Consider the following 14,719-nt stretch of genomic DNA (forward strand, 5'->3'; position numbering starts at 1 on the left):
CCGAACGCTTCACTTTCTGGGCTATCAGGAGGTCTCTTTTTAAGAGACAAGCTGACTCTGAGCCTTCGCACTTCTCTCCAACCCAGTGATTCCGTATTGGCGGAGAGGGGAGGACTAGCGGGCGGTGGGGATCTACTCTCAGAGTACGCCTTGGAGACGTTCCAGAGTGGGAGAAGAAGGCAGATAGGAACAAAGAAATAGAAAGCGATCTCCAAAATGTAGCTCGATGGACAACGAGAAAAGCATGGGGACGACTGTTTATTGCCTCATATTTGAATACAAGCTCAGCAGCATTCAAATATTCCCATTGAATCCCAAACAGTTCCAGGCAGGACTCGCATTACACCTTCTTTCAGATAGAAAAATAGCAGACACTGGTTTCTTTCTGAAAGACTGAGGTGGAGGGCAGGCTGACTGTTGTTGGTACCCTTATATTTAATGCTTTAAAGTTGATTAAGTGCTTTCTACATGACCTTCCCAGCTGTATTATAAGTGTCCTCAGCAGCCACATAACTCACTCTTGAATAAGAATTCTCACCAAAAATATCCAATAAATGCCCATCCAATTGAATTTGAAGCCCTTCAGTGGGGAGGAGCCAATCACCACCTAGGACTGTTCAGTCCACTTCAACAGAGCTATAATTATTAGGAAGATTTAGCTGATAACCAGCAAAACATTTGCCTTTTTACAAATTATGTAGGGCAAGTGTTATTATCCATGTATTATAGAAAGGGACACTGAGGTTTCAGTGTACGAAATGAGCAGCTGACTTAGGTCAGTGTCACACAGGTGACCGCACTGGAACCAGTCCTCAAGCCCACGTCTTCAGACTGTGAGACCAATCCTCTTTCTATCATGCCCTGGTGCCTGTATGGAGCTTATCCATCATTTAGTTATTTGAGGAGCTTATGCTTCATGGTACTCGGAGATAACATGTCATGGGATCCTAGGTCCAGAGCTGGAAGGAACATTAGATTTATCAAGTCCAATCCCCTCATTTTACAGAGAAGCAAACTAAGGCACAGAGTGATCAAGTCACTGCCCCAGGGCCATACCCCTAGTAATTGTCTAGGGAAGGATCCAAAGTCTTCCTGACTCCATGTGGAGACCTCTTTCCCCTAAATTATGTTTTTTCTCCAAATCAAAAGCAAAGTGATTATTATTTAGATGACACAAAAGCACTTGAAGATCTTTTTATGTGCTGACTATGTCCATGGTATGGTGCTAAGCTCTGGAACTACAAAACCCAACAGGAAATAGCTCCTGCCCTCCAGGAGCTCACAATCCTTTTGTCTTGGCTCTATTGGCAACAGCACAATAGTGCACATCTACCCAAATGGCATGTCTTTGTGAAGTAAGTTGTAGTCATCTGATGAGGCAGACATTTCAGGAAGGACCTTCTCTGTAGGAAGGGATCACTTTTGAACTGTGCTCTGAAGCACTATAGAAAACATTTTGGAAACAAGTAGTCTCTTAAATTAATGTTTTTAGTATTTTTTTAAAGAGTTTCTGAGTTTTGTCTAGAAACTAACGTTGTATTGAATTCTTCGTGGGGGTGGTGGTGGTAGGCTTTCTTGGTATGTCATTGATTGGGAATGAGTTATGGAAAGTTCATTTTTGAATTTGCTTGTTTTGTGAAATAAGGAATGATTCCATTGTCTTCTAACATTGTTGAACCAAATCCCTTGGCTTAGTGGGCTTGCCTACTGGTCCATGGAACATATGCCGTATTTTTCATCCGTATTTGTTCAGCTAATGTATGGGATGGCATTTAATTATTCCTATGAATTTTTACAAAATAAATATTCTACTTCAGGAATGTTTAGGGGTATTTTACATGCATTTGAGCACAGAGAAAATCCAACCCACAGAACCAAATGGTGAGATACTATTGTCCTGTTTTGCTTCGCTTGCTGGAGAAATGTTGACTTAGCTCTGCAGGAGTAGGGTTTATTTAAACAATGGTACAGTAAAAAAGCAAATGTTGTTGGAAGTGTGAAATGTGAGGCCGAGCATGGTGGTGTAGACAATGAAAAGCCTAACCTGAGGCTGGGAAAACAGAGTCAAATTCAGCCTCTTCCTTTGACTCACTTTGTCACTCTGGGTAGATTGCCTCATTACTCTCTTAGAGTCCATTTCTTCTTCTGTGAAGTGGGAATAACATTTCTTTTGCTTAACTATAGGTTGTTATAAATCTTCAACAATCGTCAAATTGTTTCAGCCTTGTCTAACCCTTCAGAAACCCCATTTGAGGTGTTCTTGGCAAAGATACTAGAGTGGTTTACTATTTTCTTCTCTTGCTCATTTAGAGATGAGGAAACTGAGGCAAATAGGGTTAAGTGACATGCCCAAGGTCACACAGTTAGTAAGTGTCTGAGGCTGGATTTGAACTTGGGAAGATAAGTCTTGCTGACTCCTGGTCAGGCATTCTGGGCACTGACTCACCTAGCTGCCCAAACAATCATTCAGTATTTATTAAACCCTTTACAAGTAAGTGCATGAGGTGGGTTCCACCAGGCACATTTGTAAGTATAAACAAAGCACAAAACAGATATAACCTCAGGGAACAGATGGGATAGCTTAGTGGTCATAGACTAGGAAAGTTCTTCCTAACATGAACCTTAAGGGAAAGCAGGAAAGTCAGGAGGAAGAGCAGCGCATGGATATCCATTCTCAGCATGATGGGTGGCCAACAAAGATAACACATGGAGAACACTTTGAAAACCACAATCTCAACTTTTGTCATTATGGTTTTGAAAGGCTGAACCCTATGAAAAAATTAAGAAAATGGTTGAAAGGGGAGACAGGGGAGCATTGCCTATTAAGAAGATACACTCACATGAGGAAATCAGGTAAAAATAAATGAAAACAGAAATAGAAATTTTATATTGCTATCAGACAATGCCAAAGTCCACTTGGACAGAAGGAGGAAATAGCTGAATTCAGGGAACAGATGGCAAGCCTAGGACAGAGGTATGATCTAGCAATAATCGGGAAATCCAGTTATCTAGAAGTCAGCTACAGAAGGCAGAGTAGTTTAAATTTCCTTCACTTGCTCATCTCCAGCACCTGGGTTGCTCCAGGTCCTAGGAAAATACTGCCTTCTGCAAAAGTCTTTCTTAATCCTCCCTAATGCTCGTGCCCAATCTCCACAAGTAGCTGCCGTTTCTCCTCTCTAGATCTTGGTTGTGCACAGTTGTTTGCGTTGTGTCTCTTCATCAGCTGTGAGCTCCTTGAGAGCAGGGGCTGTTTGGTTTTGTTTTCATTTTTTTTTTTTTGCCTTTCTTTGTATCCCCAGTACTTGGTCTGGTGTCTGGCACATAGTAGGTATTTAATAAAGGTTTTATGACTTGCTTTGACTTTACTGAGAGTTTTAACCTTCAAGAGGTGAAGGAAACAAAAATGGGAAATTTTTTTCTGTTTCTATTTTTCATGAGAAAAGAGGATCTTGAGTGTGGAATGGTAATGATGGGAACATTGTTGAGTAATGACCAAAGCATCTTAGAAGATATGACAGAGAAGAGAAATGCCAATCAATATCTGACATGTACTGTAGATTTTAAGGGAAAAAATTTTCAAAGGGCTTAGAGAAGGAATATATATATATACATATATATATATATACATATATATATAATGAGAGAGAGAGAGAGAGAGAGAGAGAGAGAGAGAGAGAGAGAGAGAGAGAGAGAGAGAGAGAACTCACATAGACTGAAAAAACAAAAGAAAACATTGGTTCTAGAGGAAGGCAAAGCCCTCATGAATGAAACTGTGAAGACACCGTGAGGAACCATTTCTTATGATGAGGAAAAGAAGGAGTTGCCTAAAGGAACCAATGAAGATATTCGGGGACTCACCAACCAATGTTGAGTTTTAATACAGATGAGAAAAGCAAGAGTTGGTAAATGAGATAACACACGTAAAGCCTTTGTAAATCTTATAGCCCTGAATAAATGTTAAATATTATTCTCGCAGAAGATGTCTGCAAAAGCTCACCATGATCCTATCAGAATACGATTGATCAGGCATGCTAAAGTTCAACATGAGCTGAGACTGGTAAGCCAAGCAAAGAAGTATATGAAAAGGGTGGACAGCTACACTGGGAGGAAATGGAGCATCAAAGAAGAGAGGACCACTGCCTTCATTGGGGGTGGGGGTGGGAGGGATGGTGATTACTGATGGAATTTCTTCACCCTATTTGGAATCTGTCAGTTTTGGTTTTGTCCAGGATAATTCTCTTTGGACTGAAAATAAGCACAATTAGCTAATGAGGATTGGATTTTTAAGATAAGTTAGAAGATGATTCCCTGGCTGCCATTGCTAAGCCCAGGTCACTAAACTAAGGTAGAGATTGAAAAAACTGGCGGTGTGATCATTGAACCATTTTCAGTGGAAACTTGGAGATGTATAGAAAGACTGAAGAAAAGCAAATAACGCCCCAGATTTCTCTTGAGCAGTGAGTCAGACAGCAAGCATTGTACTGAGTGTTTGCCAGGTACCAGTTGCTGCACTAAGCCCTCAGGGCACACAGCAAGGCAATGATACTCTCTACCTTCAATTAGCTTACAATCTAATGTGATGGACAACATACAAGTAAGTCCACTGTGCACACTGAAGTTATAGAATATAATGGAAGTTAATGCTAGAGGGAAGATACTAGCAGGGGTGTGTATGTCATAAAAGTGTCTCTTAGAAAATGGCACTTAAGCTGAGTCTTGAAAGAAGGCAGGAGGCAGACATAAGGAGAGAGGGCTTGCCAGAGGTGGGGGATGAGCCATGAGTAGGCAAGGAAACAGCAGACATATCACCATGTGTGAGGAACTGCAAGAGAAGAGCATGGTTGGATCAAGAAGTACATGAGGAACATGGAAAGGGAGCAATGGGCCAGATTATGATGGTCTTTAAAAGCCAAAAAGTGATTTTCATAATTACTTTAAATCTTGGAAGTAATAGAGAGCCACTAGAGTCTGTGGAATCCAGATGGAAGAAGGGAGGGAAGGTATCATCCACAGGAATGTCTTAGGAAACTAAGAAAAAGTTTCTAAGGGAACTTAGGAAAGTCTCTTTGACCTGGAGATGACAGAAACTTGAGGCAGTAAAACCCACCAGAAAGTTATTGCAACATTCTAAGTGTATGATAAAGAGCTTCTGTACCAAGGTGGTGCTTGTGTGTGCGGAGAGAAGGAGAAATACAGGAGAGATATTTTGACAGTTTACAATGATAAGACTTGGCAACAGATTTGATATTGGGGTGCGGAGATGTTGAGAGATTAAGGTTGTGTCTAGATATCTAGAAAGGTGACAGTGCCCTCAACAGGAATAGAAAAATGAAGAAGATGAGGAGGGTTTGTGGAGAATGATAGTGAATTCTGTTTTGGAGGTGATTACTTTGAAGACTTTAGGCCGGTGAGTTTGATTTCAGTTCCTGCAAAAATAGAGATTTTGTTGTTAAAGGAGAGATTAGATATATTTTAAGAAAAGAAAGAAGCATTGAATATAAAAAGATGTCTTCAGCTATAAAAACATACTAGACTAAGCATTTTGTTTTGGTTGACCCATTTATTGGAATGGTAAGCAGTGTGTGCGTGTGGTGTCTAGAGAGCCACTGTGAAGCTAGGGACACCTGAATTCAAGCCCATCTCAGACACACCCTGGGAACATCCCTTACCATGTTATGTTCCAGGCAAATTTCTAAGAGTGTAAGTTTCAGAGAATGTGCCATCTACCATTGGTAAAAGCTGCTTTCTCATTCAGGTGCTCTCTATATTAGTTACCAGGCCCAGGGCTAGTCCTTGTCCTCTGTAGGCCTGGTAAATGAGGGGAATGTTATAATGTAGTGCGGAGGTTTTAGCATTGCCTTTGGTATTCTTTCCTACTGTCTTTGTGAACAAAATGTAGAAGTTTGGCATAATTTGTTGATTAAGTGGAACGACTTGGAACTAGTTGAATGGCAGAACCCAGAGAATCCTCATTAATGACCCAATATCCTATTGAAAGGCCTCCAAGGGAGGCCCCGGGGACATGGCTTTTGGTCTTTTTGGTGTCTGACATTTCAATACAACTTGGAAAATGACATGCTTATCAAGTTGGCAAATGAGCAGCTGAGAGGCATAAACAAGCCACTGGATGACCGACTCAAAAGACCATGTTAGGATTTGTACAAAGATGGGAATAAGAACTCCTCAGGATAATAAGATGTGAAGGGTTCAGTTGTATATTGGCGGGAAAATATGCAAAGTGATGACACCACATTTAAAGCATAGTATCCAAAAAGAAACACCACAAACTACCTACTGGGGATGTTTGGAGACAAATATTCTGTAAAATTGTGAAGTATTACGTAAATGTGAGTTATCATTATGTTGACATATCAGGCATGAGTCAGACACAAATATCTGTACCTCACTTGGCCTGGCACAGCATAACTTTAGGAAAGACAAACTATACATTTTTTGTACGAATCTAACAGGAACATTTGCAGATGTGGATGATTCCAAATCAATCCAGATCCAACAACTGTTCTTATGCACTTCTCACATTCCAGGCACATACAGAGTCAAGGGCTAGGGAGCCAAAAAAAGAAACAAACCATCTCTTACCTTCAGGAGCCCACATTCTAGGGGGATGTGTGGAGAGATAACCTATAAACAGATACACAAATACAAGGAAATTGGGGACAGGAAAGAATATTATTCACCAAGGTGACCAGGAAAAACTTTATGGAGATGTTGCCAGAGCTGATCCTTGAAAGAAGGAAGGATTCTAAGAGACAGATCAAAAGAGGAGTGCATTACAGGCCAGGAAGAGAGAGGAGTAAGGAGATTCAGTATCCGTAGGAGCCATGAGGCCAGAAATTTCTCTTTGGAAGATGAGATTCCTTGTTAAAATTTTTTGTACCTTCTCCTTGTGTCTGTTGAAACAGGAGGATAGTTTTAAAAAGCAAACAGACAAGCTGTACAGACAGAAGGTGGCTATCCAGGCTAGGCTTAACAGAGCCTAATTGTAGAAAGGGTAGAAAGGTAACGTATGAGGCAGGAGTCCTCTCAGAGGGCTTCTGAGACCACTCAGATATCCTCAAGCCCCTCCCGTCTGCGTGATTGAGTCTGATTCTTACGTTGCAAGAGCGACAACAAGATGATGACGATGATGATGATGATAGGCTGCATCACAGCAAATGTCTCATGTAGGTAAAGAGAAAGACATGTTTTCCAAGATGTTCTCTCACCTTTGGTCAAATTCTTTCTTCAGATGACCATGAGTTCATATGATTTGAACATTTAAATGAATTTAGTAGAGAAATATTTGGATCAAGGGACCCACAACTGGCAAAGGAATCCTAGGGTACGGAGCAGAATAAGCTGCCTCTTTCAAGGTTCACATTTCAGAGAGCACTGTTTCCACTTTGAAAATATCTTTAGTTTTTAAGAGGCAGAATCTGAAGCAGGATATGAATGAAGGAATGAATAAGTGAATGAAAAACTTATTAAGCATTTCTTATGTGTCAGGCACCGCACTCACACCACATGACCTTTTCTTTTCTTACTGAATGTCTCCACGAAGCCCCAGGGCCCTGGAAGAGTTAATTTCAGTTTCTGGGCCCCCGAGAATCGTTCAGTCCCCTAAGGCTCACTGTAGGATCAGATATTAATGATGCTTTGTGTTTCTAGAGCCCTGTTAACCTAAACAGCTCAATGTAATTCCTGGAAATCATTTCCCCAGTGACCTTGATTCAAAGGAGAATCCTCCAGGTTAAAGTTTCAATATGCCTTTGCCAACCTCGCAAGATCTCCTATTTTATAACATCCAAAGCATTTTCCTTCTCAGACTACCCCCCTTCATCCCTTTTCTTTTCTACAATTCCATCTGAAAGTACAGAGATAACTGTCTCCCTCACAAGGATTTGTTCTCCCCTTTCCCTGGGGGCACAAAGGACTTGTATGAATCAATTTAAATTGGCCAGAAGAAATAGTCAGAAGCCTGCTTATGTTCAAATCCCTGACCCTGATCACCAATATGGAAAACCCATTGAAAAGACTGGCACGTAATCTTCCTTCCATCCATTGCATTAAAGATGAAGCTGCCGAATTGAAAAGATCCCTGCCAATTAGAACCAAGCCCACAGCTCAATACGGTTTGTCTACCAGGGAGATTTGGAAAAAGACGGGGCTGACAATGAAAAGTGCTCTGACAAATCAGACTATTTAAGGTCAGAAAATCACCCAAACTAGAAACAGAACTAAAAACTTCGTCTTTACCTCAGTTCTGATCCCAGTTAAAGTAATTTCACTGAATCTCCTATCCCAATATCTAATTATCCCAAATACAGTATTTGTACACAGCAGAGTCTCTCTAATTCACAGTGACAGGGAGATGGAGGTGGAGAATTACTAAGGAAGTACACAAAAACAGTAAAAATCAAGGGTCCTGCATCATGAGGTATGCTTTGTTCATTCCTTTTGACAGGTGTAGTATGGTGTGAATTATTTATAGTAAGAGTCCCATCGTGTATTCTGGAAAAGACATGAAGTCCTATAGACATGAGCATGTATCGCAGTCTCTGCCAAGAAAAATCAGAGGACATGGAGAGAACTCTGGGGACCCTGGGAACCTTTCTGCAGACTAAGGAAGGGATGGGAGAGGCGGTCTGGCAGAGCACACTGGAGAGCAGGTTTTGGCATCAGGAAGACCCACACTCTGCCTCTGATATATGTCTGCTGGTTCTATGGCCATGGACAAGTGATTGCCTGGCTGTTCCCAGGATTCTGGGCAGTGCTCTAAGGCTGATTCGGAGATGGACTGTTGGCATGAATCAGTGCAGGGAACTTGTAGTGAAGTCACATGTTTGCCAGGAATATCAGTTATGATCACAACTTTAACAACCATGACTGTCATGATGATAATGGTAGCTAACATTTCTATGGTGGTTTAAAGTCTGCAAAGCATGTTGCTGCGGGTGGTAGGTGGTAGTATTTTCCCCTTTTTGCAATTGAGAAAACCAAGGTAGACCAAAGCTGCTTTCCTAGGGGTCACACAGCTAGTAAGTATCTGTGATGTGAGTTGAACTGACTCTGGGGTCAGTGCTCTAGCTATTGGACCATCCAGCTTCCTCTAAAAAATAATAGTAAAAATGGATATTTGCATAAAATTTTAAGTTGTCCAAAGTATCTTACATACAATACTTCCTATAGTGAGAAGATAGTATGGTACAGTACACATGATGCTAGATTAGGCGTCAGAGATTCAGGTTAGAATTCTGTCTCTGCCATTATCTTACACAGGAATCAGTTTTCCCTCAGTTAAAATGGGGGCTTTGGATTACACATCTTTTGTGCTCCCTTTTACTTATGGCAACTCAGTGGAAAGGTAAAGAGGCCTGAAATCAGGAAGATCTGAGTTCAAATATGGCCTCTTATATTCAGTAGTTTTGTGGCCCTAGACAAGTCACTTAACCTCTGTCTACCTCCGTTTCCTCAACTATTAAATGGGGATAATAACAACGCCTATCTTCCAGAGCTATTAGGAGGATGCCAAAAAAAACTTGCAAAGCCTTTAGCATAGTGCCTCAGACGTAGTAGCTCAATAAATGCTTTTTTTCTTCCTACCTTCCTCCCTCCCGCCTTTCTTTCATTTCTTCTTTTCCTCTTTCATTTGTTCTTTTCTTTCTTCCCCTTCCTTTCCTTTTTCCTTCCTTCCTATATTTCTATCATCATCTGAATCTCACAAGAACCCTGTGAGATAAGGGCTCATGGATAGTATCATCCCCTTTTTACAACAGGGGAAACTGAGGCATTTCCAGGCATTGGGTGACTTATCTAAGGTGACAGACCTCTCTCCAGAGGCCTCGTGTTGACCTCCAGTCTTCCTGACTCCAGGAATCATTTATTCCCTGCCTTGGACTCTCCAGCTCATGAGGGAAAATGTCCTTCTTTGTTTAAATGAGAGGATTGCGGATTGGGAGCTGGAGTGAACCTTCCGAACCACCGAGTTAAACTTGCCTCATTTTGTAGATAAGAAAACGGAGGCAGAGAGCTCCAGGAAACTGGGCTGAGATCACTGAGCAAAGAGCATCTAAAGCAGCCTGCAATTCTGGTCTGTCTGTCTCTAGATCTCGAGTCCTCTCTGTTATGAAAATGGAACCCCATTATCTCTGACGAATCAAAGCAAACCATGGTTGACCCACAGAGCTGTGGGATGGTGCCAAGGGGGTGCAAGTGGCCTTTAGAGTGTCATTTGTGACAACTCACATGCCAGAGCTGTCATAAAAGGTTGCTCAGCGAATGTACCATTGACAAAGGAAACGATAAAGTCCCTTAACGTATTGTCGGCACCAATTGCTGGAGAACCCAGTATCTGCTCTGACATCCATAGAATGTTTAAAGAAAACAAACTCTGACAGCTACCTCCACTGCATCAAGCCAATTCCTTATGAAGAGATTTGTGGGAGATCGTGAATATGTATCATGCAATCTAATTCAACTCACCCAAGGTTCTTAGTATGTACAGTATACTGTGGTACACAGAGGAGAAAATGTAGTTAGACTGTAAGCTACATCCCTGGAAGGAGAGGTAGGAAGGAAATTGTACAGTGTCTACTGTGTGCCAACACAGCACTAAGCATTTTTTACAACAACCCTAACAAGGTGGGTTCCACTATTATACAGATTTTATCATTGAGGAAACCAAGGCAGACAGAGGGTAAATGATTTGCCCAAGGTCATGCAACTAGTAAGTTTCTGAGGCTAGATTTGAATTCTGGTCTTACTGCTACAGGCCTGGTGCTCAATACACTGCATGACCAGCTGTCTCAGTGGAAGGCTGAACCCTAATGACAGCCATGTAACACACTGGTGTAATCATGCATCCATGATAGCACTAGGTACGTTAGGGGGTGAAAAAAAAGTAGCATTAAGGGGAAAAAGACCAATGATGATGCTTTACTTATGGAATTTTAGAGCAACCTTGACCACGTGCTGCCAGATCCCTGCCAAGTCCATGCCCCACAGTGTTGAATATGTGGAAATCTGTGCCATTTTTTAAAACCTCAGGAAGTTGTGTTTAGTATTTGAGGACAGTCATTCTGAGATCCCGGAACTGCAGCAACATTAAGGTGGGCATCCAAATATAGGACTAGTTTAAGTGTTTTGAAAATTATTCCAAACAAATAGTTTAATATTAAAATGTAATTTCTAGGGCACCATTGCGGGGAAAAACGTATTCCCGTTTGTTGGCCAGGAAAGTTCTTTGTTCCTTTTATTTTTTTGCAGTCAGTCGAACTCTGTACTATAAGTATGACCAACATGAGGAAGGTTTGTGTTCCTATCTCGTCCCACCTGGAGTTTGCCCACTCTTTCTTCCAATGCAGATGGCAGGGAAAATATGTTTCAGTTTACATCTAGCACCTTAAAAGCTAAAGACATTTTTAAAAAACCCAGAGTGGGGTACAGGAGAGAGAATTGTGGGTTGTCTTCTTTTTCTGTTTGTTTTTCCTCCTCCAAGCTATGCTCTGAGGTTGCAAGAAGAACTGAGAAAGCTAAAAGTTCACATGCAGACCCTGGACCAGCATCAGGAGACTGCATGACAATCCAAAGAAGCTTCTGGTGTGGCCAAAGGGAGGGGAGAAGCCCAATAGCAATAATCTGTTATCCATGGCTCCTGAACTTGGAGTCAGTAAAGCCATGTTTGAGATTTAATGGCTGGATGACCCTGAGCAACACTGGACTTCTCTTTGCCACAATTTCCTCCTTTGTAGAAAGGAAGGATTGGGACTCTATGGCCCCCAGCTCTAAATCCCTGATCCTATGTTATCACTGAATCTCTCAAAGTCACAGTTCCCTCACATGTAAAGTAGAAGTGTTAGACTCAATGTCCTCTAAGGTCCTTTCTATTTCTAAATCTGTGGTCCTGGATTATCATAATGACCCTTTGGTCAATGAGGCAGATGCAGAAGTGAGACTGGGATGGGGATTCTGTCTTTCCGGGCTCTCTCTGGCTCAGTGATTTGGAAAATCAGAGGCTGGAGAGCCCATGGCCATCTCTCTGTGCCCAGCTGGTCTCTCCATGAGGCCTGACTAGATCTGGCCTGTGAGATTTGAGTAGAGTGATCATGGATGATGAGGAGGAGGATGATACTGAGATGTATCCGCGTGGGCCTGGTTCTCTTATGCAAGGGTCCTCCACTGATTTGTGTCCCAGAACCCTTCAGCTGAAGCGTATGAATGTCTTCTCAGAATAGTGTTTTTAAATGCATAAAAGGCAATGGATTATCAAAATATAAAAGCACAGTTCACCTGGCCCAGGTTAGGAGGATGGAAGGGCAGACCTCTTCAACATTCCCTGCCATTAAGGTGGGGAGCCTGTGGCTCTGCTGTGCTGCCCATGGACATACCTGATCACCTGATTCTTTCATGGAAGAAGGTTGGGGTGGCGAATAAAGGAGAAACTTTTCTAGTCCGTATCATACTGCCTATAGAGCAGGGATAGTCTCATTGACTTCTTCTAAAAAGGACAAAAGGTGACTCTTAATTACCTTTCCATGCCTGGGGCTGCTGCCTCATAATTGAGTTTTCTAATCAGGTTAGATTCTTGTCTAAGAGAGGACTTCTCTATGCTGGCCAATAAAAGAGAGTGGACAACTTCTCTGCTTAGATTGTTTTTACCCTTATTCTCTGTGACTTTTTACCTTCTCTTGGGTCCTCTGCACTTAGCACAGGGCTTGGTATATAGTGAGCACTTCAGAAAATCACGTTGACCCCAAAACTATGTCTCTTCTGGAGTCTAAAGTGAGTGCAAGAGCAGATAGGAGCAAATGTGTAGAATGTGAGTGTGTTCTCCATGGGTGTTCTTGCTCAGAGATCCCAAGAAAGTGTGTCCTTGGAGAGGGCTGTCCTAGCTCAAGAGATGGCCACACGCAGGACAGTGATGAAGTAAAGCTATGTACTCTCCAAAGGGAGAGATCATGGAGTATGTTTGTGATCTCTCCCCCTTTACTCCAGTTCAGGATTGGATCAGTCTCTATCCCTTGAGCATTCTCCTAAGTTAACTGTTATTTGTCCAATAATATCCTACTCCAAAGCCCAGGAATGATAGGAATATTGACACTGGTTATTTAAAGGTTGTGACGTTAGAATGTCAGCTTTGGGAGGTGCTTCTGGATAGACTGTAAAGAACGTGAATATGACACATATGACTCTATGCCTGTGTTAAATGTGAGAGAGCGGAGTCCATCGCCAGGTTTAGTACAGGGTGAAGCATTGTTTCAGCTGTATTGCCTCTTAAAGATCATTTCCTAAAGTGAGTGTACTCACACCAATGACATCACACATTCTTGACTTATTGAAGAAATAATCATCCAGCAACTTGGAGAGTTTGAAGATTAGAAAGTGATGAAATGAAAGGCATATGAATCATGCACGAGGGAGCTCTCCATGGCAGAGAAGAGGTGTCCGTAGAAAAGTCTGGCTAAACCAAGAGGGAGAAAATGGGGCATCAGACAGACAGGAGCAGAGAAGAGTAAAGAAAAGAAATGAAGTAGAATTCATTTTATTCAATAGCCTGTGTTAGAACCTCCTCAGCGTTAGGAAGTGTAATGGGTGCTTGAGAGGTAAAGACAAATAGAAACTTGCCCTTATTCTCCAAAAGTTTACATTCTGCTTGTTAAGCACCAATGAGGAAATCTGCCGATATGCAACAGGCCCGTGATTTTCTAAGTGCAGGGTCTCCCACCAAGTACATGTTATAATTAAGCTATGACTTTCAAGTCATTGGAAGTTGTCTGAGGCACATTCGGAATAAATGACAGACAGGTAATGGATTCAGAAAACGGGACAGACATTTATTTTTTTGGTCATGGACAATTTGAGAATTTGTTTTGTTTGAATATACCTTGGCTACAGGGTTTTTTCTTTTCTTAAACAAAACTATTTACGGACTAAATGACGTAGTAAGCATGGAAGATGTTCCTAGAAGCCCCTTGAAGGCAGGGGCTGCTTCACGTGTGTGTGTGTGTGTGTGTGTGTGTGTTCTGTACTTATAGCTCTGACTGACACAAAGTAGGTACTTATTACCTGTGCCTTCTCTTAATGACTATTCATTGATTCCGGAGAACTCATAATAAAGAATGATGGGGGCCTCCAAATGGAGCTGAGAGATCCAATCTGCCACATGAAACATATGTTTTGTGATGGAGTCAATACTGAGATTTGTTTGGCTGGACTATATATACTGTTTATAAGGGAGTTGCTTTTCCTTTTTTTCTCGACAGGAAAGGGATATAGAGGGAGAGAAAATAAACATTAATATTTTAAAAAGAATTTTAATTATGAAAAGAAAAATAGATTTGTTGATGAATTAATTGGAATTTTGACCCAAGTCTTTGAAACTGTAAGTCCAACAATCCCTCCACTCTGCCCCTGACAGTGTATTAAGATTTTACAAAACACTAAGATAGTCAAGAGAAATGTGCTGTGGAAGTGTTCGTTGTTCAGTGTTCATCAAACCTCGTCACATCAGCCCTAGACTTATGTAGGATACTTGAACACAAATACTAACTGTTTGATAGAGTCAACTATTTTAGTTCTTTATATTTCTTTTATTTCTTTATCAGACTTTGAATGACCTCTGGACAAGTGTTCCATTAGTATATCCTGGGCTCTCTCTATTTCTCCATAATCCCTGCACTCCTGCTCTCCATCCCAGAAACTCTCCTCTTTCCCGAGATGA

At 41.5% G+C, this 14,719-nt stretch overlaps 1 protein-coding gene across 1 annotated transcript in view; it reads left to right on the forward strand.

Moving 5' to 3' along the window:
* Positions 1-14,719, forward strand: part of TNNI3K (TNNI3 interacting kinase) — a 322,872-nt gene that overhangs the window by 113,597 nt on the left and 194,556 nt on the right.

Source organism: Notamacropus eugenii, chromosome 2, assembly GCF_028372415.1.
Source record: "Notamacropus eugenii isolate mMacEug1 chromosome 2, mMacEug1.pri_v2, whole genome shotgun sequence".
In the NCBI taxonomy this organism is placed as follows: domain Eukaryota; kingdom Metazoa; phylum Chordata; class Mammalia; order Diprotodontia; family Macropodidae; genus Notamacropus; species Notamacropus eugenii.